At 38.6% G+C, this 25,507-nt stretch overlaps 1 long non-coding RNA gene across 1 annotated transcript in view; it reads right to left on the reverse strand.

Annotated features, from left to right (window-relative positions):
* Positions 1 to 17,503, reverse strand: part of LOC311431959 — a 32,222-nt gene extending 14,719 nt beyond the window's left edge. Inside the window, exon 1 of the long non-coding RNA XR_014689725.1 lies at positions 17,325 to 17,503. This is a non-coding gene — a long non-coding RNA (uncharacterized lncRNA). The remainder of the gene's footprint in view (positions 1 to 17,324) is intronic.
* Between the last annotated feature and the right edge of the window lie 8,004 nt (positions 17,504 to 25,507).

The raw sequence follows: 25,507 nt of genomic DNA on the forward strand, positions 1-25,507 counted from the left end.
TTTAAAACCCTGCATAAAGCAAATAGAAATAAAAAGTTGTTTTCAGCTATTGTTCAGAACTGCAGTCAGCTCCTTTGTATACTCTATTTTAATTGGTTAAATAAGCACAAATGAACTGATTAACCTTAAATTATGCAAAGAACCAAAATAAGAGGTACTTGACGATTCCTTATATTTGTTCTCAGCCAGCTTCTTTGGGGAAGGATGAGTTTTTCCTGTGTTAATGCATTTCTTCCATCCTGCCCACTTCTGCTGCTGTTTTCTCCAGTGTCATCAGTAATTGGATTAAACCCTGACAGATCACTCTAGTTCATTAAAGGTGGGAGGAAACAGCACATACTGGGGCAAAACAACCCCTGCTCTAACTCTAGCAAACCACACATGGTATTATTGCAGATGAATTTAGTTCACTCTGTCTTAATATAGTTAGTGACCCTTCCATCCCACCTAACGGCAGAGTCATTGCATTTTTTTTCTACCCAGGTTCTTTATGACTGGGGAGACAATATCTTAATCTTGCCTTTACCCGCTGCTAAGGCAACTGAAGTCTAACAAAACCAAGTGAGCAGTCAGGGTCAAAGCAAGTGAATCACAAAATGATCTGAAATTAAACTGAGGAGCAAGTAGCTCTTAGCGCATACTTTCCTGGCTTTCTTCTGTACTGTCAATTTATATAAGGGATTGTTTGCCGTGGCTGGATTTAATGCAAAGATTAGAAAGATTTCCAGGTATGGTTGGAGCAAATTACATCCAAGCAGGGCTTTGGTGGGGCTGTTCTGAAGGTTTGTTGTTGTTGCTGTTAGTTGGTTACTATAGTTTCTTAGGATGCTCTGTTGGTATAGCATTTATCAAAAAAATAATAATAATCACATTTATTACAGTTATTCATTACAGTATTAAGGGCTGGAGAACACAGCAGTATTAGTGGCTTTTTAAAGCTCTTGAACTGATTTTCAAGATTAAATCTGTAAACAACACAGTTCTCCATGGAAATAAACAGCTGCTACCAAGAGGAACACCTGGCTACAGGTACAGGGTTGAGGCACTGCAGGAACTGCACAGCTGTCTTTTACCTTGTTTTCCCCAAAGTTCCTGAGAAGAGGGAGCTGCACCCAGCAAATAACTGCCATGGGAAGGCCACAAGTGGGAAGGTCCAAGGAGCCATGCAGCAAAGCCAAGGAGATGGGTGCCTGTCTATGGCCAGGGTGATGATGAAAGATGTCAAGGTAGAGGGGTGTTCTAGTGCCTCCCAAAACTGAGCCCCCATTCCAGAGCTCAAGTACACCCAGAATCCAATCTTCTCAGCCTGGGGTCCCTGACCTCCTCTCCTCAGATCCTCAGTTGCCCACTGTACAGCCACACACATGCTGGTTGTGTGTCCATTTGAAGTCTCTTCTCCCTCTCTACAACCAGTCACGGGCAAATTCATCATCCAGTGGCCATGTCAGCCAGCTGAAACCACTACACATTTGGCTTTTCCTGCAAGAAAATGTCTCAGCAGGGTTTTTTGCTTGTTCATTTGTTTTCTTGCTGGTTTATTGAAATGATTTCAAAAAACACAGTGATCAAAAATCCACCTAAACGAAAGCTTGGGAGCAAACAGAGAGGACACAACATATGTGGGACGTGAGGAGAGGAAAGAAAGAGGATGCACAATAGCCTAAGCCTGGGGTACTCCATACTATGCTTTAAGACAGATCCAGAGTGAATATCAAGCCAGTTCAGAAGACAAAGGAGAAAAATCTCAGTGTAAGCAAGGACCTACACCTTCCCCACATGTACTCTGTAGGAAAACAACAGGCTGGGTTGTAAGGATTTAAGAACTGCACTTGTTTGCTGCAGGAGAGAACTTGGCACAGAAATAAATGGGAGGCTTAGTTTGCTTTGGGGAGAGTTGTGCTGTATTTGATTTATTCCAAATTTATGACTTTCACAGAGACAGTTGCTAAGGGACACTAGTGCAGGAAAGGACAGAGGAGCCAATGACATGTCTTATCACTTTTTAAAATAAAATAATTCAATTGATGTTGTTTTAGCAGCATTACCTTAGTGTACGCCACAACAGGTGAGTTTCAGCATAAGCAGCACCTGTCTCTCCAGTTACTCTTTTACATTTTTAAACGTAGCCATCTCACACCTTACATTGCACCTAGGCAATAGTTAGTTCAAATCAATCTGCTTCCATCATTACCGATCTATTTCCAGAGACTAACTATTTACAACCCTTCTGGTCCTGTAGTCATTTGAAAATCTACAGAGCAAGGTTTTCTGGAAGTATTTTATCCATACATTGCTGTAGGGCTTTAATTGCATCAAAACAGGTGTTATCCATGGATGTGTCTTTCCCCCCACCCCAAATAATTTAACTGCATTAAAAAGCCCAGATTTCCATATTGCACTGTTCAGTTTTTAAAACGATAAGTCTGAACCTGGAAGCTGAACAGAGTGTGAACTGCAATTTTTCAGATCCACAAACTAATAAATTAACATAACAGGAACTAAAGGAGAAACCTGATTACATGAAATTGCCAGCCAGATGCCAAGAATTCTGTCAGAATACTTTATAAATATTTGCTAGTGTTGCACCACTACATGAAAAGTCATTCTTTTTTGTAGTTTTTCTAATTTTCTGGAAACTCTGTGGTGCCTTCTTGGTGCAAAATTCTAAAGCAGACATGCCAAGGGCAAACAAAGGCTCCAAAGATTGGTTCTTGTGCCAGATTCCTCCAGAGGCCAAGCACTGTGTGCCAATGCAGTGATGTGGGCACATCAGCTGGAGTTTCCCCAAAGCTTATGAACAGATCTGGCTGAAATCTTCTAGGCAAGTAATTTACTGGCTTAAAAATGTGAGATAGGGTCAGTCAAAACATGTTTGAAATGTGTTACAAATATGGTTGCAGTTTAGGTTCAAAAAGTTGGAATGTATTGAAGTATTGTAGGATGTCATCTTCTCAATGAAAAATTTCAACAGCAGTGTCCCAGGGCTATGAGAGACCAGTCACTGCTTCCTTTCTTCTTTTCTCTTTTTGGCTTCTTTTTTTTTTTTTAATTTTCCCTGATTAATGAAATGGCCAAGGGCTTTTCCAGTTAAGTAAAATGTTTTCTCCAAGCCAAAATTATTATTCTTCCTCACATTTCCTGTTTCTTCTTCCAATCTGAAAAAAACAGTTATGTATATGCTATGTACAGGCTCTACTCATGGCCTATGAGTATGAGTTTCCTTTTCTCGGGAAATTCTAAAAAAAAAAAAAAAAATAAACAAATTAAATAAAAATTCTAAAAAAAAAAAAAGGCCTACACAGCCAGACATTAACCCAGACATTAACCAACTATTCATGGTTTGAATGAGATCCTTGAATTCTCATTTCTTCTGGAAGTATACATAAGTATATTGTTCTTTACAGAGAGGAGAGTTGTCAATCAACTTCATAAACTTTCTTTCCGTTTAAATACCACCACCTGCTCACATAGGATCATAGAATCATAGAATATCCTGAATTGGAAGGGACCAACAAGGATCATCGAGTCCAACTCCTGGCACCACAGGTCTACCCAAAAATTCAGACCATAGGACTAAGAGCACATGCAACATAACAGTCCCAAAATGCTCTCTCCATATTGGGTTTTGCATTTGTTTAACTTGGGGTGGATTATGAAACAGCAGTGTTTTTTATTCACTGGAGTTTCTGTGTAGACATACACTTAGGTTACCATAACCACATACACCACATCATGAGGTTCATGCTGGATTTTTTCAGTTCTATTTTTTCCTCTGCAATCTTTGGCCTTAAACTATATTAACAATATTGCTGTATCAAATACTTTCATTGGTAATGCAGATCTAAATTTTAGTGAATAAAACCTGATTGTATCCAATATTGCCACAGCAGAGAGATATTCGAAATCTGTACCAGGTTTGTCAGTTTTAGATAATCTGAGATATATTGAGGTTAATAAAATCCCAAGCCCCTGAGTGTGTCTCAAGGGAAGGTGTTTGCATACAAGGTCCATAGATGAAAGTGAAATGCATAATAATTGTCTTGCTGTTTTGTTTTTTTGCTTTTTTTTTCCACTATAGATGGTATCTTTGGATAAACAAGTAAATAGGTTAGCACAGGAATGCATGTTGCTCTTCGCGCTGGACCAAAAATGTAATCAAGCAGGGGTTATTGCCTTGCATTCTCAGACCTTTCCAGAGTGCTAAGTTCACTCCTTTAGGAGCCAAGAAGAGCTAAAAGGCTTAACAACTGGAAATCACAATCACATCCATAAGTCTTTAGTACTGACTGCATGAGAAAGAACAGTACAGACCAGTTTTCTGCTTTACAGGGACAGAGCTCTACAGTAATATATTGCCCAAAAACAAAAAAAAAAAAAAAAAGAGAGAGAGAGAGAGAGAGAGAGAGAGAAAGTGGCACTAAAAATCCACAGAGTAAAAAATATCTGCTATTATATTTAGTTAAAAAATAAAAAATTAAAAATTAAAAATTAAATAAATAATAAATAGTAATAAAAAAAATCATTTGATTGTCTGGGAAAATGTTTCCTACAGTGAAGCAGCCAGCCTTGGGAAAGCAGGGGAAATTGAATGGCCGTCTCAAAGCATAACTTCATTTGGCTGAACAGTGACACCAACTTGGTTGGTCACTGGTCTGCATCCAAAATATCTGGTCAGGCTGCATGGCCAGGGGAGCACACACTCACCATGTCATGTTTTGAGCCCCAAAAGTTCACTCACAAAAGAGCTGGCACCCATGTTCCAAACCCAAAATGGAACTTGATTGTACTTCTTCAAAATGACAATGTAATCTGGTGTTTCTTTCAGCTCCTACCTTCTTCTGACCAGCCTTGTGTGCCAAGGCGTGCCTGACCATTGGTGGGCTGGTGGCCATGAACATTGCCCTGATGGCTCAGTGTTCCTCCACAGATGGTAGGGCAATGGCATCAGCAGCAGCTAGATGGGGACACAACTCATGATGTCCACAAATTTGGTCCACTGGTGTGCCTTGCTCATGTTGTTACAGGGCAGTGGGATAGTGCCCAAGTCGGTGGGGACGTCACTCTGTGGTCATGCCACCACCCTCAGCACCAAGCCCCCTTCCCTCAGAAGCAATCAGACCTTGCCCAAGACTCCAGCTGAAGTAACAGTAAAATATATTTAATGGGAATTTATCCCACACACAGGGATATAAATAATCTTATACATACAGAAATACATAGTCATTGTGAGTATGCCCTGAGGGAGATCAAGAGAGAAGTGCAAACTTCCAATTACCTCAAGCTCTCGCTGGCATTGTACTTTCCCAATTAAAAGTCAAAGAAAAATAGCTGCTCTCCAAATCTTTTGGCAAGCTCTGCTACTGGTCAGGAAAAGGCACTTTGAATTATTCTTGATGAGAAAGTATGTTTTTCATTCTTTTATTTTTCATTTTCAAGTTAAAATGCCCAGTCATTTTTGAAATCTTAAGGATGCATTTTAATTGATTTCCCAAGTATTGTAAGGTCTATTAATTCCACGGATCTTGCAAACACTGCATTTTCTCTATTCCAGCTGCTGTTCTAATCGTGTTCATTAACAGAATTACTTTTACCTGCCAGCTAATATTTTACACTGCATTAATAAATTTTCTGTTTGCTATCAGAATTGAATGGACAAATAAAATAAATTACCCAATAGTATGAGTTTCCACATGGGTCTAACACTGTTCTATTATGTTACTCTACCAAGGGATTTAACCAGATTTGAATATAAAGGTGGCAAAATGAAAAATATATGAGCACTATTTTGAAGTGTGTACTTCTACATTTTAATAGTATCTCCATTTTCCACATTAGAAATGAACGGTGTTAGGTGTTTTTTTTCCCTCATATTTTTGTTTTAGTGAAAGTTTCATGGAAAATGTGCTTTCTCTCTGAGGTATAAACAGTAACTGTAAAACCCAGTAACTCATATACTGTATGATCAATTCATTTTTTATGTTTTATGAGCAATAACAAAAATATAAATATTAAGAAATACATCATAGCCTTCCAGTTGTAGACTGTATATCTCTTAATAACTAGCAGAAACACCCAATGCAAACATCTTTTTGCCTGTATTATTTCTCTATAGTCCTCAATTAATTTTTCTAAAAGCTCTGAAATTCTGCCAACTCCACACGTGCACGGAAGATAAAATGAAACAGCAATTAATCCAATCATCTTTGATTTAACATTAATGTAACTCAGTGCATTAGGCCTTGTTTTACATGCAACCATGTTGTTCCTACTACATTTCAGAGAGCCCCCGAATTAGCCAATTCACAAATCATAATTGAACTAAAAAGGGTGAGGTTATTCTGCTTAGTATGGTCCTTCTGAAACATCCCTGTCCAGCAAGGAAGGAAGGCATATTAGCAAGGCTGGCTTCACCAACCAGAAAATCTGAGTATGTGAGAGTCAACAGTGAGGTGCAGCACAACCAGCGCTAATATCTTCTGCTGTGCACCAGCTGCCACAAGACTAAAGCAAAAAATTGGGATGATATGTACTTTCAGAGAATAAGCTCTGGACCCAGTAAGATCCTTATCTAGTAATACTTGTGTGGTCCCACTAAGCAAGGTAGGAATTGTGCTTGCAAGAAGAGTTAACCGTGTGGTCACAAATTTGTAGCACAATGGAGCTGACTAGTTAGCACTCCTTTTTATTGCCCTGCAAATACCAGCAGAAGTCAAAATGATTCATCTTATTGCAATAGTAAGTATGGAAATTAAGAACTATTAACACTGTTAGACATCCGTTTAGCTCATCTGATTGGTATCAGAGTTATTCTGTGTTTAGTTCTTTCTATTGAATCATTGGTGACAGATATGTAATATTTCCTGAAGATGCATGCCTTCATTGTACTCCTGCTCTGAACATGGTTTTGATTTTGTAGGAACACTTGGACTTAAAGATTGTCACTCAATCACATGGACACCAAGCAAAGTTCAATTGCAGCACAGCTTTCGTTAAGGATTCATTAATAGACACTTCACATAAAGTGCTACCACATTCTCTTTCATATTTTTTCTCTCCCTACCCCCCTTCTTCTTTTTTCTTTTTCTCCTTTCTCCTTTTTTTTTTTTTTTTTTTTTTTTTTTTGCAGCTGAGAATAATTAACTGTTCTTTTGTGAGTGTCATTTGTTCTCAAGGAATTAAATGCCACCTTATTTCTCAGAACAAGAATTCAACTGTCATAATTATAGCTTCATTTCAGGAGGAAAAAAATCATAATTTATTACAGATTGTTCAGCATGTGAAATAGGTTTAAATGTCTTTGAAAGTAAATTGTGGCATGTCACGAAGGGCTTTTGCCATCACTGTAATTGATTTATAATTTTGCATTTAAAATTAACAACATTCATCCATTGTTCTCCTATTATATAAGGTTCTGGCAGGGAGTTTAGAGTTTTGTGTTCAGTTCTGGTCACCACATTACTGTAATGATAATAATAAATTTATAATAGTTTAAGAGATAAAAATGATATGAAGAAGTGAAGCCAACACCAGCATTAAAAATGTGCTTCAGACTGAGAATAGTTTCAGAAAAAATGCAGTGACCTAGAAAAAAAAAAAAAAAAAAGAATAAATGAATTTTGTTAACTTTAAAATAAAGACTGCTAGGTTTAATTTTAAAGATTACATTAAAGTCTACCTAAAAATAGGAGAGAAATTAAGTTTGAAATAATTGAGTAATCTACTTCAACAGAGTTTTTACAGGTGAAACCATTGGTCCTCTTCCTTAATCTCTGAAAGCCATACATGCAGAACTGAACCTTATCCTTGTATTTCAAAATTACCCTCTCATTCCAGAATAGAAGAAGGAACAATTTCATTTGATTCATTTTTTCAGGGCAATGTTAGTGTTGTGGTACAACAAAGCTTCATAACTGCCCATCCAATGTGATAATGTCATTGAACAAAGACAAGACTGAGATAATGGCATTGACCGGTGCTCTGGATACCCAAAGGAAAAAAAAAAAAAAAAAAAAAGCCTCAAGACTCTATATGCAGGATGAAAAATTGTATATATTGGTTTTCAAATATTGTCTGTGATCCGAGTCTCAGCAGTTTTTTTGTGTTTATTTGATTTCATTGATCTCATCGGGTATCACACATAATAACATTAGTGTGAATGAAAACAGAATTAGTCCCATTAACTAATTATTCTACATACAGTTATGAGATAGATAAAGAAATTAATGAAGAAAGATGAGAAGACTGATTTTGTCAGTTTTGCCAGACAAACAACAGGAAACAGATTCCCAGTTGGCCAAGTAGATTCCTCTTTTGGTCTCCATCCTTTAGACTGCCTTGCCTTCACAGAAGAAGACATACAGTGAATATAAATGTGAGAAGAAAAAAAACTGCTTTATTTTCTCATTTTTTTAAAAGAGGCAGAGAGCACCATCCCTCTCCACAGAGCCTGGACTTCATCGCATCAGAAACTTTCTAAGGTACCTCAGCTAAGAGAAATCTACCTACTCAAAAACTATTATTGCATTTTAAGGCTGACAAAATTAATCTATAATCTAACTCTGTCCCACAAAACCAGTTTATAGGAATTTCTGCCTTTTTTTTATTCTCTCTTTTTTTTTTTTTCTGTGCCTAATTTAAGGAATCACATTTCATGAAGATTTAAATTTTTCAAAGAAGCAAACAATAATGAAATTACAGTATTGTTGATATCTTCATCATTTAGGTAATGTTTTAAAAAGCTTGGGTTTTTTTGTTTTTGTTTTTCAGATTAACTACACACATTTAACATCTAATTGGGAAACAAAGAAACTAAGACAAAGCTACGAGCATGGCCCAGTTTTAGTTAAACTTAAGTCTTAGCAGATGAAGTTGAGCTTTTAAACCTGCACGAGGCCACACAAAGGGAGCTGAGTCTAAAGGAGGCTGTGACAGATGGAGGCACTTGGCCTCTGCCAGCTGAAAGCACAAGTTACCCCCTTCCAGTGAAGAAAATGAATCTGAAGGGCATCAGTCCTGCCTCCTCCTGTTTGATTTTGGGAAATTTACTTACAGAATATTTTGCTGATATAGACTATGATGGTCACTGACCCTTCCCCAGGCCTCCTTTTCCACTGCAAAGACAGGTCATAATCTCGCAGATGGCCTGAAGGCCGTGAGATGATAAGTGATCTCTATCATTTGAGATTGTGATACAATCTCTGAGGCCAAGGGCAAACCAAAGACCAAAGAAGGCAGGGGGAGGTAATCGTATTGGCTGTATCAAGCATTTCCAACTCTAAAATAAACAGAAGACGACAGTGCTGTCCTCATGCCTACTGGAGCCTAATACTGCTGGGAAATTCAAGGGCAGTTTACTCTGGTAAAATATTGTCATGTAATGTCGGCAAGGTCAGTGTCAGCTTGGATTACCTGCCATGCAAATGCCAGTCATGCATGTCCTGCTTGCCTTGGGCTAGTCTTACTCTGCTGTAACTTTCCAAAGATGTTTATGCCTACATCCTCAGTGGCTGACATGGGGCAGCCACAGAGCAGATTTCGTTGCATAGCAGCTGATTTTAGTAGCTGGAGCATCAAATCTGTTTCATCACAAACTCTTCTTGCTCTTTTTGTAAAGCACATACAGCTTGTCTTCACACTCTAATCCAGTCATACAACAGTGTGCTTCTTCACACTGAAAACATGCAGTGAAAACGATGCTAGAGCTGAATAACCAATTCCCTTAAGAAGGGTGGCTCTCACTCCCAACTCTCCCCCAGCGTGTGTTTCTGGAAGTTGTTGTGTTGTTTCTTGTCAGTGTGTGGAAGTTAAAGCGTTCATGGGGAGAAAGAGATTCTTTATTTGACATATTATTTCTGTGCTTCTCCTGCTGCAGGACTGCCATAATGGACTGCTGCCTCCAGCAATCATCTTTCCTGCCTCCTACCTCCGCCTTCCCCCAGCAATGCCCTGGGGCACAGCAGCACAGCTAAAAAAGCCCAGGTTACAAAACCTGCTCTGTTTGCCATGACTTCCCAGCCCCAATTCCTTAACCCTTCTTCATCCAGTGGACACAATACACCCCATTCCAAGTCCTGAGCAAGAACAGCAGCAAAAGCTGGGGATCACATAGAAAATTGAGTTGCTCAGGAGTTATTTCCAAGGTCAATATGTATTTGCCATCAATGTTTTTGTGGTTTTGACAGTTTGCCCGACACATGATGACATCTCAAACTCAGCAGAGCCTAGGAGAGGCTGGGAATTGGAATAGGGATGGGGATGCTGCAGCTTCAGCATGGGGCAGGAATCACTGCTGGTGGCCAGGCTGCAGGGGAGAATATGGCCTGCAGCAGTGGGCTGGGAGCAGTCTGAAAGCTGAGTCTGTCAGGCCCATGTCACCAGTGTCTGATGTGTAATATAAAAAATGGGGCAGATTTCTACTGGGAACACACCAAAACAGGCAAGCTGAACATTTACTCCCACTGAGCATTAAGAAGGGTGATACATCTGCTAAGACCAGGGTTAACTTTGCCACTGCACCCAAAATAGCACACACTTTCAAGTAGTCACAGCATTTTGAGGAAACCAAACCAGGTCAGATTTGAATCAATAACCCAAGCAAAACACTCTTTTTCTTCTTGCTGCTAGCTCCCAGAGTCATCTTGGCCCGTGTGATCAATTCTGGACTCCGCTAGTGCCATAAGTAGGTTTTTAGAGATTTATTTATGACATTCCACATTATAAAATCAACTGCTGTGTAACATGAGGTGTCCAAATAGCAGTGTCCATATTTTATACTAGTTTTATGAGCCCTATTCTTTATTTTTTTTATTTAAAAAAAAAAAAAGCAACTTATCAGAAAGTGAAGGATTTATTGCTACAGCTCCCCTTGACTAGAGAGAAACCACACTGTGATGGGGCACTGGTTTTGTAGTGAACTTATATTTAGATCACCGTACAAAAATTCTTTTTATTTTGATCAATCTCAGGCAAAGGTTATAACCTCTTCCAGGTTATGCTTAGCTTAATACTAAGAAGTGACTTCTTTTTTTCATCTTCAGTAATACAGAATTACCATCATTTGAAAGAACTGTTTAGGTTCCTTGACCAGAAGAGGCGTTTAACTATGTCATGTGTGATGTATGGTGCATTTAATTGCTCTGTGCAGCTATTCGAAAAGCATTCAGAAGTAATCATTTAGCATTAATATCCTGGGGCAATTCAAGGTCACAGTACATTAAAAACTAATTCAGAGTAGTTCTAGAATGCATTTTTCATGTACAGAGATACATAATTCTTTTATGATAAGAGTGACAACATCATTGCAACATGATGAGGGGACAGAGGTGTTCTAAATATCAGCTACCAGTTTTATTGCAAAAGCACAAAAACAGCCTTTTCATCACTACTCAAAACTGCTAAGTTCCAATAAACTTGACAAGTCCAGGTAAGTGGTGATGAACAAATACACTTACACGATCAATCATAAAATCTTGATTTAGAAATATTTTTAACTCTGATTATCTGATTTTCCTGTTGTTACTTTTCCCCAAAGTCAATCTTCTGAACAGGTTTTAGGGACAGACAGACCAGCACTGAACAATGCTAATGTGTCCACAGATAATGATGCAAGTGGTACTCCTATGTGAAAAAGAAAATAAAAGTACTCTTACCATAAAGTAATTGATTTTATAACATGGAAAATAGGAAAAAAGCATAAAAGGTTGCACTGGAGCCACAGGGTGAGTGCTCATAGTCTGAATGACAGAGCAGTCACCTTTCTGTCTTGGGGAGAGGAAATTCCCTTCAGTTATAAGCACACAACAAAGACATCACAACTATCAAAGACACAGTCCGCATGCATCACAACATGATTAGGTGTAAAATTATTCACAGCCATCCTTGTAACACTCTCGCTGTTACCCACATACCACACAAGAGTGATGTTGACAATGTACAAATCAGAACTCGTAACGGGAGAAGAAAACAAACAAACAAGTACAAAAATAATGTTGTATTCTGCACGACACTACCCATCAACCATTTTCTGCCTTCTTAGCTTGCCATTAACACGTAGATGAGAAGCCACTCTGACTGCTCAGCACTTCAGAAAATTAATCAGACATATGCTTTAATGCAGCAAGACTTCAGCTCGGAAGAAAAAGCCTCAGCTGAGGTCAGGCAACATACAACTTATTTCTGCACGGGTCGCATGAGCCTTCACTCTTACTGGGAGGCTGCAGCTTGTGCTGCAAACTGGAACTGGAAGCTGGAACTAACCAGATCAAAGCTGTGCCACACGGATCTATACCAGCTGCAGTCACATTCACACTTCTGCTTTCCTGCATAGATAGAAAACTTGAACTGAGGAGCCAGCACTTTTTAGTTCTGAGGATGACCGTGCCTGAAACACAATATATAAGCATCAAGAAGTGAGTGTCGGACACCTGCTGGTGCATGCTGAATTAAAGCATGGGCAGATGCATAGGCTACCACAGCTGCCTTGGTCATACATCAGAATTTCTGTTAAAAAGAAAAAGAGAAAGTTATAGAAAGAAATAGAAATTCACAATGGAAATTGTGAACAGAAACACTAACGTAGGTAACAGATCAAAAATTAAGTGCCACTACACATCATAGGCTAATTTCTCACTCCTTTCTTTCATTTTTATATAACCACTGAAGTTTCGAACGCAGTAGACACTTAAATCATTAACATGACAACCACTGAGATGAGCACGCAGCTGTACCAGAATCAGCATTACTGCCATCAGCTGCATCAGGGTGCACCTGTTTCATACTTTTAAGGCTTTCCCTTAACTTTATTTGTTTTTGATAAAAGTCAGACTTCTAAAGAACCAAAGTGGCACCCTCAAAACAAGGAACAAGCCAGGAGGAGAGCGTCTACAAGATACTACAGAGGTGTGCCAAAGATTCCTAAATGATGATTATGATGGGAAAGTACTAGCTTTTTATAAATTAGCTCACATAGCAACCTGCTAATCATTCTTCCATTAAATACATTAGATCAAACTGAACATTTTAATGCAGATATCAAGGGAAATCACTGAACATAAGAATTCCTGGCATATCTAAAGAAACAGCTTCTCTTTAGAAAAAGAGATAAAAAGGGCAGAATTTTTAAAAAAGGTGTTTTTTTGGAATCACTAGCTAGGATAGCAACAACAGTTTGAGTCCAGCCTCTGATCTGATTAAAAATACATTAATATACCCAAATAAACAAGAATTCCATTTGCAGAACCATGAGGTCCAATACAGATAAATAAATAGTGAAAGTGCCACTGTTACAGTTCCTGGCCATCACCTAAACTTTATAGATGTCTACTATGAGCAGACTTTGATTCTACTTCAGTTTTTCCGTGCTTTTTTTTTTTTTTTTTTTTGCATAATGCATAGCACGTTTCCAATTACACAACAAAGCTCATAAGTAGAGAAAAGATTTGTGAAAGCAGTGAGTTTTAACAGCATGTGGAAGAATATCCTAAAATCATCCTGAAGTGATTTCCAAGCAACACTACTCAGAAGGTTCTTTTTAAAATATCAGCATCTGTCACACTATATAAGTTCATTAGTAGCAAACTGTACTGCATTAAGTTATAGGGCACTGCATTTTTCTGTGGGATCTTAATATTTCTCTAGAGATGAACATTAGTCTTTGAAAATCAGTATCCAGAATACCTTTAGTAAAATTTTGTATAAGACTAGGAAACTGGTTTCATGAAAATATCATGTTTGAAGTTCTGTGACTTTTTGAAGTTGGGAAGAAAAATCAACATTTCAAGGAATCAAAGAGCAGAGGTGCTTTTCCTTGCTAGCTGAAACATGGCTTTCAGTTTTAAACACGCAAATTTCAGTAATGAAATTCAGCTGTCTTTAATTCAGTATTAATTTAATTTCAGATTTTAAAAATAAAAATGTTGATAACATTGACATATTTTAACAATAAACTTCCCGTGTAAAAGTGTAAAATTTGTGCGTTATTGTGATCAAGGATATGTTTTTATTTTACTTCACTCGATTATTGAATGTACTGTCTGATATAAGCACACTTTGGAGGAGAAAGAAGGTGACTATTAACATATCTTTAATTATTCACATTCTTTTTGAGCACCTTCAAGTGTGCTAAAGCTGTTTACCACCAAAAACTGAGACCCACTCTTTGTCCTTGAGAGCTTATACCTGATTATAAAATAAAATTGAAAAGCCTAAGAAGCAATTGGATATGAAGGGCAGTCAGGATAGTAGTTAAAATCACAATGACATAAGTGGGTGTTTATGTTTTGATTTAACTTCACTATCTAGATGACCAGCCCTAAGTAGCTCAACCGACAAGATAAACAGCTGTATAAGTATTTGCAGGACTTTTCAATCACTGAAATATTGAAACAGGTTTCAAATTAAATATATGCACAAATACTCTCCTGTTTTGAGAACTTCTTAGGCAAACCTATCCAGAAATGTGCTATATGCCTACTACACCACCACTGTTAATGTGTACAGGGACCTCAGGTCCACAAAAAGGGCATTTCCATATGATTTGTTTATTAATAAACAGATTAACAAACATTTCTAAATGACTATTTATTTTGGCTGTATTAATTTTCAGTATCAAATCAGAAGAAGGTCACAAAGCCATCACATGAAGTAAAAAAAAAAAAAAAAAAAAAAAAAAAAAAGGATCAGTCAAAAAAAAAATTAGTACATGGAGTCACAAAATCTGGTCACACAAGGTAACGTGAGCTTTCAGACAGACCCCCTTGGAGCACCAGGGACCTGATTGTCTCCTGGGTGAAGATTGCAGTACCTTAGGAAAAGCCCAGTGACAGCACTAGGTTTTCTCCATCCCTCTGTGTCACAAAAATAATGGAGCATGGAGCTCTAGCCTAAGACCCCACATGTTTGCTTAAATTCCAGTTTATCCTACAAGTCTTCATACTTGAGCCCAGGAAAAGCTCTCTTTCTAGACAACAACTCTGCAAAGTCAGCTAGGGTCCCAGGCATGACTGAGTATCACTGTGCTCAACCTGCTGAGGTTCAGTGATGTTTTCAGCTATTGAGAACAATACCAGATGCTAAGGAACAATTGTATTGTATAATTAAAAATCCTGTTTTTCTGTTTCATAGTCCCATAACTAGAATAATTTATATTATTTTAAAATCTAGGTGTTTAATAAAACAAATATAAAGAAAATGAAAATTTCACTGCAGACATCCTATTGCTAAAATAATTCATGTTTGAAATAACTAGTAGTTTAGTGATATGAAGAAACCATTCAGGAAATCTATGGAATAAAAATAAAAATAATAATAATAAAATGAAATAAATAAAATAAAATAAAATAAAATAAAATAAAATAAAATAAAATAAAATAAAATAAAATAAAATAAAATCTTTAAAGAAAGAAAGGAGATCAAGTTTCAAATTTAGCCCTAATCATACTGTCATGGGAACATTTTTAAAATGCTTTGCAGGTTTTGCACCCAACATTTGATATTCCATTCAGGCAGCCTGTTCCCAGCAAACACTACATAGATAGTGCAGTGACCTTTTGCAGCACAAAGGCAATGAATTCAAACCCTGTTGTCTGCAGCTGGTGTTGCCATAGAGGACAAAATAGATAGGAATAGCTGGGGTATATGGCAATTTTCTTTGCATGTATATAGCTGCCTGCTTTCAAGCAACAACAGGCTCCTGCCTTTGAGGGTTTGTAATTCCCTGCTGGACCTTGTCCCGAGGATGACCTGGAGCAGGTAGGGCAGAAATGAGTGGAGGTGGAGCAGGCAGCAGAGCAGGGCATCGCTGGCAGCTCATCAGCATCATGGGCATGGTTGAAGCACCATCCTGGGTGCTTCTTGGGGGATCTGCAGGGAAATCCAAGCCCATGCATCCCGAGCTGCTCTGTGGGTCTGCAGTCTGAGCAGGAGGATGCAGCAGAGGACAAGGGGAAGAAGGACAGATCACCTCGGAAGGACCACGCGGTGCCTTGTGTACACGTATGGGTAGTTTTTATCCACTTAATTTAATTACTTCAGTCCTTGGGTATAAATCCTTTCATTGGGATCCTGGTTTAACCAGAAGCTGAACCCACATGGTCAGGGGTGACGGACTGCGTGCTAATGTGCTGCACCTTCAGTCCCCCCAGTTATGGTTTGCAAGAGGAGGAGATAACATTTTCTACGTTAAAAAGCACACCCAGGAGTTATATCACAAAGGAGAGATCAGAACAGCAAATTTAATGACTTAATATTGTACAATATAAAATCATTCCAGTTGAATAACTTTTAATTTATTATAATACATAGATGCCAATTATGCCTGATTTATTAAGAGAAGTTCAGCAGCGCCGAGGCCCTGTGTTTGAGGGGTTGTCATGGTACCAAGCTTTTACAAGGACATCTTAAGGATCATTAAAGTGTCAAGGTGATAAGTTTGACACTCAGTGGATTTAATGATGGATGATAATAATGTTACCTCTTCACATCACGAAACACTTAGGATTCAAGTTAGGCGGTATAAATTTTAAGCATTTTTTACTTTACATATTTTTTAAAAGGGGCCAGTGGAAGTTGACATTACTGAAATAATGCTAACTCTGCTCTCTTTGGTGCAACTTCCATAACCTTAGTGTTTTTTTAGTGATTTCAGGCTGTTACCATTCCTCAAAGCATCTCAGCCTGTGCCCTGCTTTTATCAGACCTCACAGGCTTACCCCTGACCAGAGACTCCCAGGCAGTGCGGGGAGCAGTTTCCAGGCTGAACACTGCCAATCCAGCTCCCAGCAAGCCTTACAGAGTATTTGATGGCAAGAAGGGGAGGTGAAAAAAGGAGAATCTCTGCTGCGTGCTGTGAAAAAACCTGATGGCAATATGCTCTGCATCTCAGAAGAAACTCTCTCTCCCAGCTGTCAAGCACAACCAATTCATTTCACATTGGACATAGAACAACCTTAGGCTGGTAATGACTTTCAGTGATTTGCACAAACCCTTTTCAAGCCATTAACTTGAATAGAAAAGACTCTGCAGGCCTCACCACAGCCCTGATCCCTGGAGATGCTCACACAAGAACCGCGAGGACATGTTGTTTTAGGTGCTTTTCCTGCTCTGGTGTGGCCGGACACCCTCCAACAGAGCTGCCACAGGGGTGGGAGGGCTCCACAGACTTCAAGTCCATCGCCTCCCTGAGAGCAGCAGCTACCACCCAGCCTGCTTTGGTCCAGCAGCACAACATCCACGTGCTTTCATGTTTTAGCCTCCCATAAATATTACCCCCATAAGGCCTTCTCTGAAAAGCCAAAAAATAAATAAATAGTTAAGATGTTGTTCCTTACCTTGCAAGCTCGAAAGCAGTGGGACTGTGGGCTTCCCTTCTGTGTGATGGCCATGTCATCAGACTGATGAGTCCCAGGGCACCACTGCTGTTTTCAGCTCCTGGTTCTGCTCAGGGCTGCAGGCAGCATTGTGTTCTCAGTGCAATTCACCGATTTATCCTAACTGTAGATTACAGTCTGACTTCACAAGCTCTTTTAAGAGGAAATTTATTACACTGGCACTGTTTGCAACTCGCCCATTGGCCTGGTGTAAATAAAATATGGGGGATTACAGATCCAACTACCAAAGTTACCACCAGCAGCCAGCACTCATGCCGACTAAGCTGCACTTCTTTGCCAAGCATTGCTATGCCAGGCATTCCATGTCTAGTGTAAACACATTTGACAAGCATAATCACAGTTTAGCTCCAGTATCTTTTAGTAAAGCTATATTACTGACATGAGAATAATAGTCTAGGACAAGTACATAATGTTTTCCAGTCATTCTAAACAATTCTATGCACACTTTGCTCCAGGAAAACACTTTTTCTTGTGCCAACACAGTCTCTCTTGCTTGACTTGGCCTGTATTTTTGGCATAGGTTCCAAGCCTTGACAACTTCCTCAGTGTCAGTATTCATTTGGGACAAGTACTGGCCCTTCCTTGCATCTTTCAGTTCCTGAACAGCTTCTGTATATTGATGCAAATATATTTTATTCTGTACCATTATAGGGGGTACATTCTGGCACTTCAAGACCTAGGGGTTCCTCTACTTGTGAAAGAAGAGACTGGAGCAAGGGTTCTTGACCATCCTGTGCTGTTGACCTTTTATTTCCACAGAAATCATTCAGTCTCTGTCCAGACTTTGTATGGATTTGGCCATATGGATATACTTCATATGGATAGACTGCTCTGGACCTGTTTCTACTTCAAGTACTGGCAAGTAGTCCCAAGAGCATCCTGTCACTCCACACTCATCTATCTGCATTTTGGTTCAAGATCAGAAAACTTCAGTGAAATAATAATAATTATTCTTTCATTACTATGTTTTTTTTCACTTTGGCAAAGGTACTATGGTAAGTGACACCTGGTCAAGTTTTCTCCAAGACTGGCTTCACATAAAACCTCTTTCTTTGACCACACGGAGTTTCATTGTTTGTTATATATTAACTACATTAGTGATTTTAACTATACTACTAAGTAACAGCAGTAAATCCTATTCACAGAAAAGGAGTGTTAATATTCATTCATAATTTATTTTTCCAAGGCACCTGCAACATGTTGTTACCTGTTGAGTAAAGCACATTTCAAACGGCTGTTATGTGGACTTTTCCCAACACAGATTAGTACTGCTATGCAGTGCCCACTCTTCTTAGAGTTCTCTGCTATGCTGTGGCGTCAGCCCCTATAAATTCTTTTAAAAGGATGAAAACGTATCACTGCTCTTTTGCATCTTTCTCCATTTGTCAGAGATTATTCTGGTTTGGGTTAGCTGTAGCTGTATGCATTTTGGGGAATTTTTGCTTGACTTAATTTTTGAGTTTTGCAGGTCCTCATATATGAAGTCTTTCTAAAATCATTTGGCTTTATTCAAGTATACTTGGAAGGAGTATCTTCTTTTTTCAAAGCTTTATCCTGGACTAGATCTTTGTGCCCTTTTTCAAATTCAAATGTTACATCAAAATAAAATCTAGATATTACACGTTTTGACACTAATTGCAATTCCAGCCCTTTCTCTTACCAGGGAGTTCCTCTTTCAAAGTTGCAAGATTGGTAGTTGAGATTTCACATTATCACAGAATCACAGAATCACAGAATTTCTAGGTTGGAAGAGACCTCAAGATCATTGAGTCCAACCTCTGACCTAACGCTAACAGTCCCCACTAAACCATATCCCTAATGGAGAATTTTATGACCAGTTTCATCATAAATTGGTCCTTCTGATTAAAACTTTTATTTCCTGTAATGCATTTTCATACAGCTTACAGTATTCTTCAAATTTACAAACCATAGTTTGAGGGTTACCTTGCCATACCTCAGTTACCCCAAAATGAGTAAACCAAGACAGTCCATTAGAACCAACCACCACCAAACCTTCCGACACCTTCTAAATTGGTCTTTTCCTTCTTTACACCAGCTGATCAGCCCAGCAGAGTAAAGATCTTCCTCCATCTCCTTCCATGTTTCCAAAGAATCACTGTTTTACAGTGGGTTCAATTTTATTATTTTTCAATTTAAATTTGCTGCTGCCAGTTGGTGTTAAAACTCTCTGAAATTGGATGCTTAACAGGTACACACTTAGTTTGAATGCATCATTTCCAAAACTGCTTGATTTATAGAGCAATAACTTACCTAAAGAAGAATTTTTCAGTTTTCTGTTAGTGCCCACAGAGCAAGAATTTTATTAAACACTGTGCTCAAGTATGTTTATGGAAAATTAAGGATTTTCATGCAGTTTAAAAGTACACTTTCAGTAAAAATAACTATCATCTTGGACACATTTCTTTTGAAATTAAATTGGATTATTTGAAACAATGGCAGAAATGTTAATGCTTTTGATTTCCCTGTGTATTCCTCCTTTTGAAAATTATCTTTTTCTTGTCCAACAATTGTGCAGATGCATGTGATGTTTCTGAAGAGCAGCAGGTCTTTTATAACAGACACTTAGCAAGTGTATTTCTTTTCCATTCACGTTAACGCTTCTGCAACCTTTCATTGTTCTTTTTCCACATACAGATGTTCAATTGAGTTTTTGACAGTTTTTCTCCCAAAGAGAACTTTAAAACAGGAGAGCAATTATGTCAAAAGCAATTCCTCTTTGCCCAATCACAAAACACAAGTAATATCATGTGATTTATGACTCACAGTGGCCAAACACCCCAATTCAAAATTGCAATTACTCACAAGCTGCGATATAAATCATCTGGATAGACACTTTTCCAAAAATATGGATATTGAATAAATCAGAGGAAATCACAATCACCTGGTTAATGTTCACCAAACAGAGAGGGAGTCCAAATGTGTTGAATAAATTATTTGTTAAGAATTATTCAGTCACTTCTACTTATCACCATCTTTGCCAAAAGCCTCCAGGCTCTCAGAACCGTTAGATCAGTACTAAATGCATGTTTCATAGTGTAATGGCTGAAGCAGGAGTAATAAAAACATACTTACCGCTGTCAAAATTAATCTGTTAATAGGAAAGTTTGAGGCAAGCATTCTGTAACTCATATCTGTGAGGAAACAGGTTCCCCATTTACAGAAAATGGAGCTGTTTTTTCTTAAGCAGCGAGCAGCCTATTGTGTGGGTAATTACAAGAAGGCCTATGTTGACCTGGCAATGAGGTAGTCGTATCTAAATACCTGAAGTGAAGGAGAAAAACAGAAATGAAAGCAGAGGCCCCATCTGTTAGACCATAATGATTGTGCTATTTGAAGGCAGAAAGGTTTGTCTGAAGCAGCTGGTTTCTCTCCAAGTGACCTTTTAGCATTTCTGCTTTTGCCGTCTGACAGATGTGTCAACTCAATAATTTCAAAAGCCCCTGAGTAAATAACCAATTGTGAGCAAGGATGACCCAAAGCGATGACAAAATGGGTGCACACAGCACATTACAGAACATAATACCTACTGAAAGAATGGGGAACATTATCGAAGAGGAAAAACATTTTACTCTTTATTTTTGAGTAAATGGTTTTCCTGCACACAGATCAGTTGTTTTCGAGGAAAAAAGGAACTGTGAAGTGAATGGAAGGGCACTGTGGTGTGTTTGCCCTTGGAGCACGTCTGTAAGCTGGCTGCAGGACTCAGGTGGTGTCTCAGAGCTCAAAATGGACTTCAGCTCCCTCCCTCGGCCTACAGCTGGAAAGAAGAACTGAAGGCCAAAGCTAATTGGGTTTGTGACTGATTGGGGGACTGCAGAGAGGTGACTGCAATCAGACAAGACTGGATCGAGTTTAAAGTTTCCAAAAGTGATGCATATGATGCTTTTAACTCCTGGCTGAAGGAACACCAAAGCAATCAGAGACCCCTGGACGTGTTCTGGTTTGATGATGCACCAGTTACTCTGCTGAGGGCCCACACCATTGGCAAATGCTTCTCCTGCACTGCTATCAAGGACCCTCCACACAGAATCAAGCCTGCTAAACTTTGTCATATTTAGTGTAGTTGCACTTCAAAGCCTGCAGAGCTTGAAAGGAGCTGTCAGCACATGCAGCGCTGTATCACTCCACATTTTACCGATGGAAAGCCATAGTACAAAGAAAAGAATAGATGTCAATCAATTCATGCTGTAAGTTGGCAGGATCCCTTTGCTCACTCCATATGATGTAGTAGAAGATGTTAGCCAAATACACCTTCTTTCTATACTCTGTATACTCTCTCTCTATATATACTCTATACTTCTTTTCTATACTCCCACTGAGCGGAAGTATCTTAAAAATTCATTGGAGAGCAGAAGAAGGAGAGTGCTGAGAGTCAGGAGACATGGTTCTGATTCAGATCTGTCTCAAATTCTCCACTCCTGTTTCCTCAGGTGTAAGATACAATGAATAGGATTTCCCATAATAGTGCTGTGAACTACAATTCATTAACTTCAGTAATGAACTCTGAGCTCCTGGAAAGCAGTCTTTTGCAGAAGGGCAAAGGATTATTGAGTTTGCATGTGAGCTTTTTTAAATATTACATTTGACCTCTATAAGTCAGACCTTAAATTAAAAGTTTGATAGCCAGGAACTTTGATAATGGTAATAATAAAATTATCTCTCAGGTGTTACAAGTTCAGCTGAGCAGGTCCAGTGTGCCAAGCCTGTGAATAACTGCCATACAAAAACGTTGCTACACTGTCCATCAGAAACTAGAAAAGTGTAATTATTAATTAGAATAGGTTTTAAACATAAAACCAGATATCTTTATTTATTTAAAAGAGATCTGAGGATATTTAAATATTGGTAATTGTTTTACTGGATTTTCTAATGAAAAAATAAAAATGTTGCTAGTTGCAATTTGTAGAAGTGTTGATCACACAACAGTATGGTTGAGGTTGGAAGGGATCTCTGAAGATCATCTAGCCGAGAAGGATCACCTAGAGCACACTGCACAGGATAGCATCCAGATGGGTTTTGGATATCTCCAGAGAAGGAGACTTCACAACCTCTCTGGGCAACCTGTTCCAGTGCTCTGTCACCCTCACAGTAAAGATGTGCCCCCTCATATTCATCCAGAACTTTCTGTGCTTAACATATATAATCCAAGAATATTATAATGAGTATGTTAAGAAAATAGATATAAACTTTTCTCAATTATCTGTATTGACATATATTCTCACTTAATAGAACTTTAAATCTATTCTGTACCACATCAGACACAAGCAAGTGCAAGACTGGACTTACAGTTAAATTATGGTGAGCATATTAGTTATATTAGTTATATTGGTTATCTAATATTAGTTATATTAGTTATGTATTAGTTATCTAATAGAAACTTCTTCAATACTTCAAAGGGCTTTTATCCCAGTTGTTTCCAGTTTCATCACTGATTTGGTTATCGTTAGAGGAGTGCAATAGTTGAACTGCATCCAGCAGGAGCAGGCAGAATGTTCTGGTTTTGGCAGTAGATCACAGAATCACAGAATTGTCTAGGTTGGAAGAGACCTCAAGATCATCGAGTCCAACCTCTGACCTAACACTAACAAGATGTTACCTTCAGGTTTCTTCAAAGTTTCAAATTCTTTTAAAACAAGAGAAAGTTGTAGCATTTAAATTCCTCTTTACCAAAGATTGAGGCGCAGTCTAGATTTTACTCTGCTGTAACAAGTCAAATTTCCCTAGTGTTTCTACAGATGTCATCTTTAATAATAGGAGGAAAACTCAGATTCCATATCCATGAATGTGTCAACATTTGACCTGATTTAGTGATTTAAGTACATCCCTGTTAATAGACAGATTGAGAGACCGAAAAGACAAAGGGAAGCATTTAAAAAATATTTTAATTAGAAAGGAATCAATCTTATAAAGTTTAAAACTGGTAGATTTGAGGTCAGGATTAAATTTCCATATTGCTAGTGTTACACTATGTCCCTTGAAAGCTCTTGCCTTTGTAAGAAATCTCTCTTTTTGGCAGCAAATTGATGACTGTTCCACAAGGAGCACCACCATGTATGACCCAAACATTTAAAAGTCCCTAAAAATAAAGAAAACAGTTTATGTATTCAGCTACCATGAGAAATAAACTGAATGTATGTGTTTGAACCCAAGGAGCCTGTAACCACTCCATTTAATGTGGTTTGTCAAATTTAAATCTTGGATGTGAGAGCTATTGACCCCTTTGCAATTTATTGCCGTCCCTTGATGAAATACCTCTTAGGAGATGGATTGTTTCTACTGGATTTACATGAGAGTATGCCCTGGTCCTCAGCCCCCACCATCCTTCAGTTCTGTAGATGCTTTTTGCTTCTCCCTCCCTCCCCTCAGTCACTGCAGCAATTGCTCTTGGTCACCCATAGGGCTGGGCCAGCAGGCTCCCAGTGAACTGTCACCACGAGTGTAAGTTAGATTTTACATGTTTTGGCCTGTTATTAATTATTATCAGTGTACCTTCAGAGCCCAGTGAAGGTACTTTAACATTTTCCAACACATTAAAACAACTGACGGTGGTAGCAGCAAAAGGTTTTCACAACCAAGTATCCTACAGTTAGCAAAAAACTCAGGGGGCTCCAAGTAACTTTTGTACTTACCTATTTTACTGTTCTCTATTTTGCTGTTATATTTAGAAAAGCACCACGTCTATCTCCATTAGGGCTTTAGAAAGGTTCTTATGAAACCACGTTATAAACTCGGGGTCAGCGACCAATGAGTCAAGTAATTTATCAAGTCATTACCCAGATGCAGTGCCTAACATTAGCTGTCTTATGACGCAATTTGCAGCATAAAAAAAAAAAAAGTGGACCTCCCTCCATGAGGAACAAGGTGTGTTTAACACCACGCAATGTTAATTTTTCCAAGAATACCTTTTCAATCATGATCGTGTTAGATTAGAAGAGAATGAAGAGCAGTTACAATTTCTAAAATATCCCCTTTTTTTCAGAGGAAAACCAATATTTTGACTCTGCTTTCCTGTTCTGCCTCATAACTGCTCTGGGGGCTTTTTTCTATCCATTTTTTGCAGCACTCTGTTACGGTTGCTGGAAAATGTTTTTTTTCTTCCTATCCATTTTGTTCTTTTCCATTTGGCAAACATTGATTTTTATTTCTTGCTTTCTGTTTTCTGCAAAGGTGAAATTAACACGGCTGTTTCCATTTAACAACTTCAGTATATACAGCACCTTGTCAGAACTAAATTATTTTGTTAGTTCAGTGGTGTGCAACCATAGGACCATCGTCTCTACAGCATGAGAGCACTGCATGTACAGTAAAATATATATATTCTTTTTATTGCAACTTATTACAGGAGAATTTCTCAGCAGACACCCAACTGATTGATTAAGTTGAAGTCAGCATTTCAAAATCTTATAGTCTTAGTGTTAATGGCCAATACAGCACCTTGCAATTAAAATCCCTAGTTTCATAATGTCTCTTTGATAAGATGTAGGATAATTGACCTCAGTCAGTGGTTAAAATGCCTCAAACTGTAACTGGATTCAGCACACTAGAGTCCACCCCATTTCTCAGGAGAGATCAGGTTCTGTACAAAAGGGGCCATCACAGCTTACATGTTCATACCTTACACACAGATTAGAGGCCTTTTGTACTCTTAGTCATAAATTCCAATAGAAGCAAAAGCAGTGGCAGTTCAGTCCTCAAATGATGCATAGGGGAAACTGCACGTGGTTCCCTACAGACAAGGAGTTGTGGCTGGAATCAGGCTTTGGGAAGAAGCAGAAGTTGGACAGAGTGCCTCCTGAGGAAAGACTGGGGGATGCAGCCAAAGCAATACCTGAGATTTTGGACCTTTCTGACAGATGCAAGAAGAGCTACACCCTTCCTTAGTGGCAGCTGGCCAGGGTCTAGGGCAAGCAAAGCAAGCAGAAGGGCCCAGGCAAACTGCTGCCTTGGACCACCACCCCCAGGATGACCCTGGGAGAAGGACACCCCAAAGACTGGCAGGTTTTTAGAGTTTTTCAAAGGTTTTTTAGGGATCAGACAAGCACTGTCTCTGTTCTTCTGAAAAATATCAGTGCAAATGCAACATAAGGAAGGAAGCAGCTCAC

Source organism: Aythya ferina, assembly GCF_964211825.1.
Source record: "Aythya ferina genome assembly, chromosome: 2".
Classification (NCBI taxonomy): domain Eukaryota; kingdom Metazoa; phylum Chordata; class Aves; order Anseriformes; family Anatidae; genus Aythya; species Aythya ferina.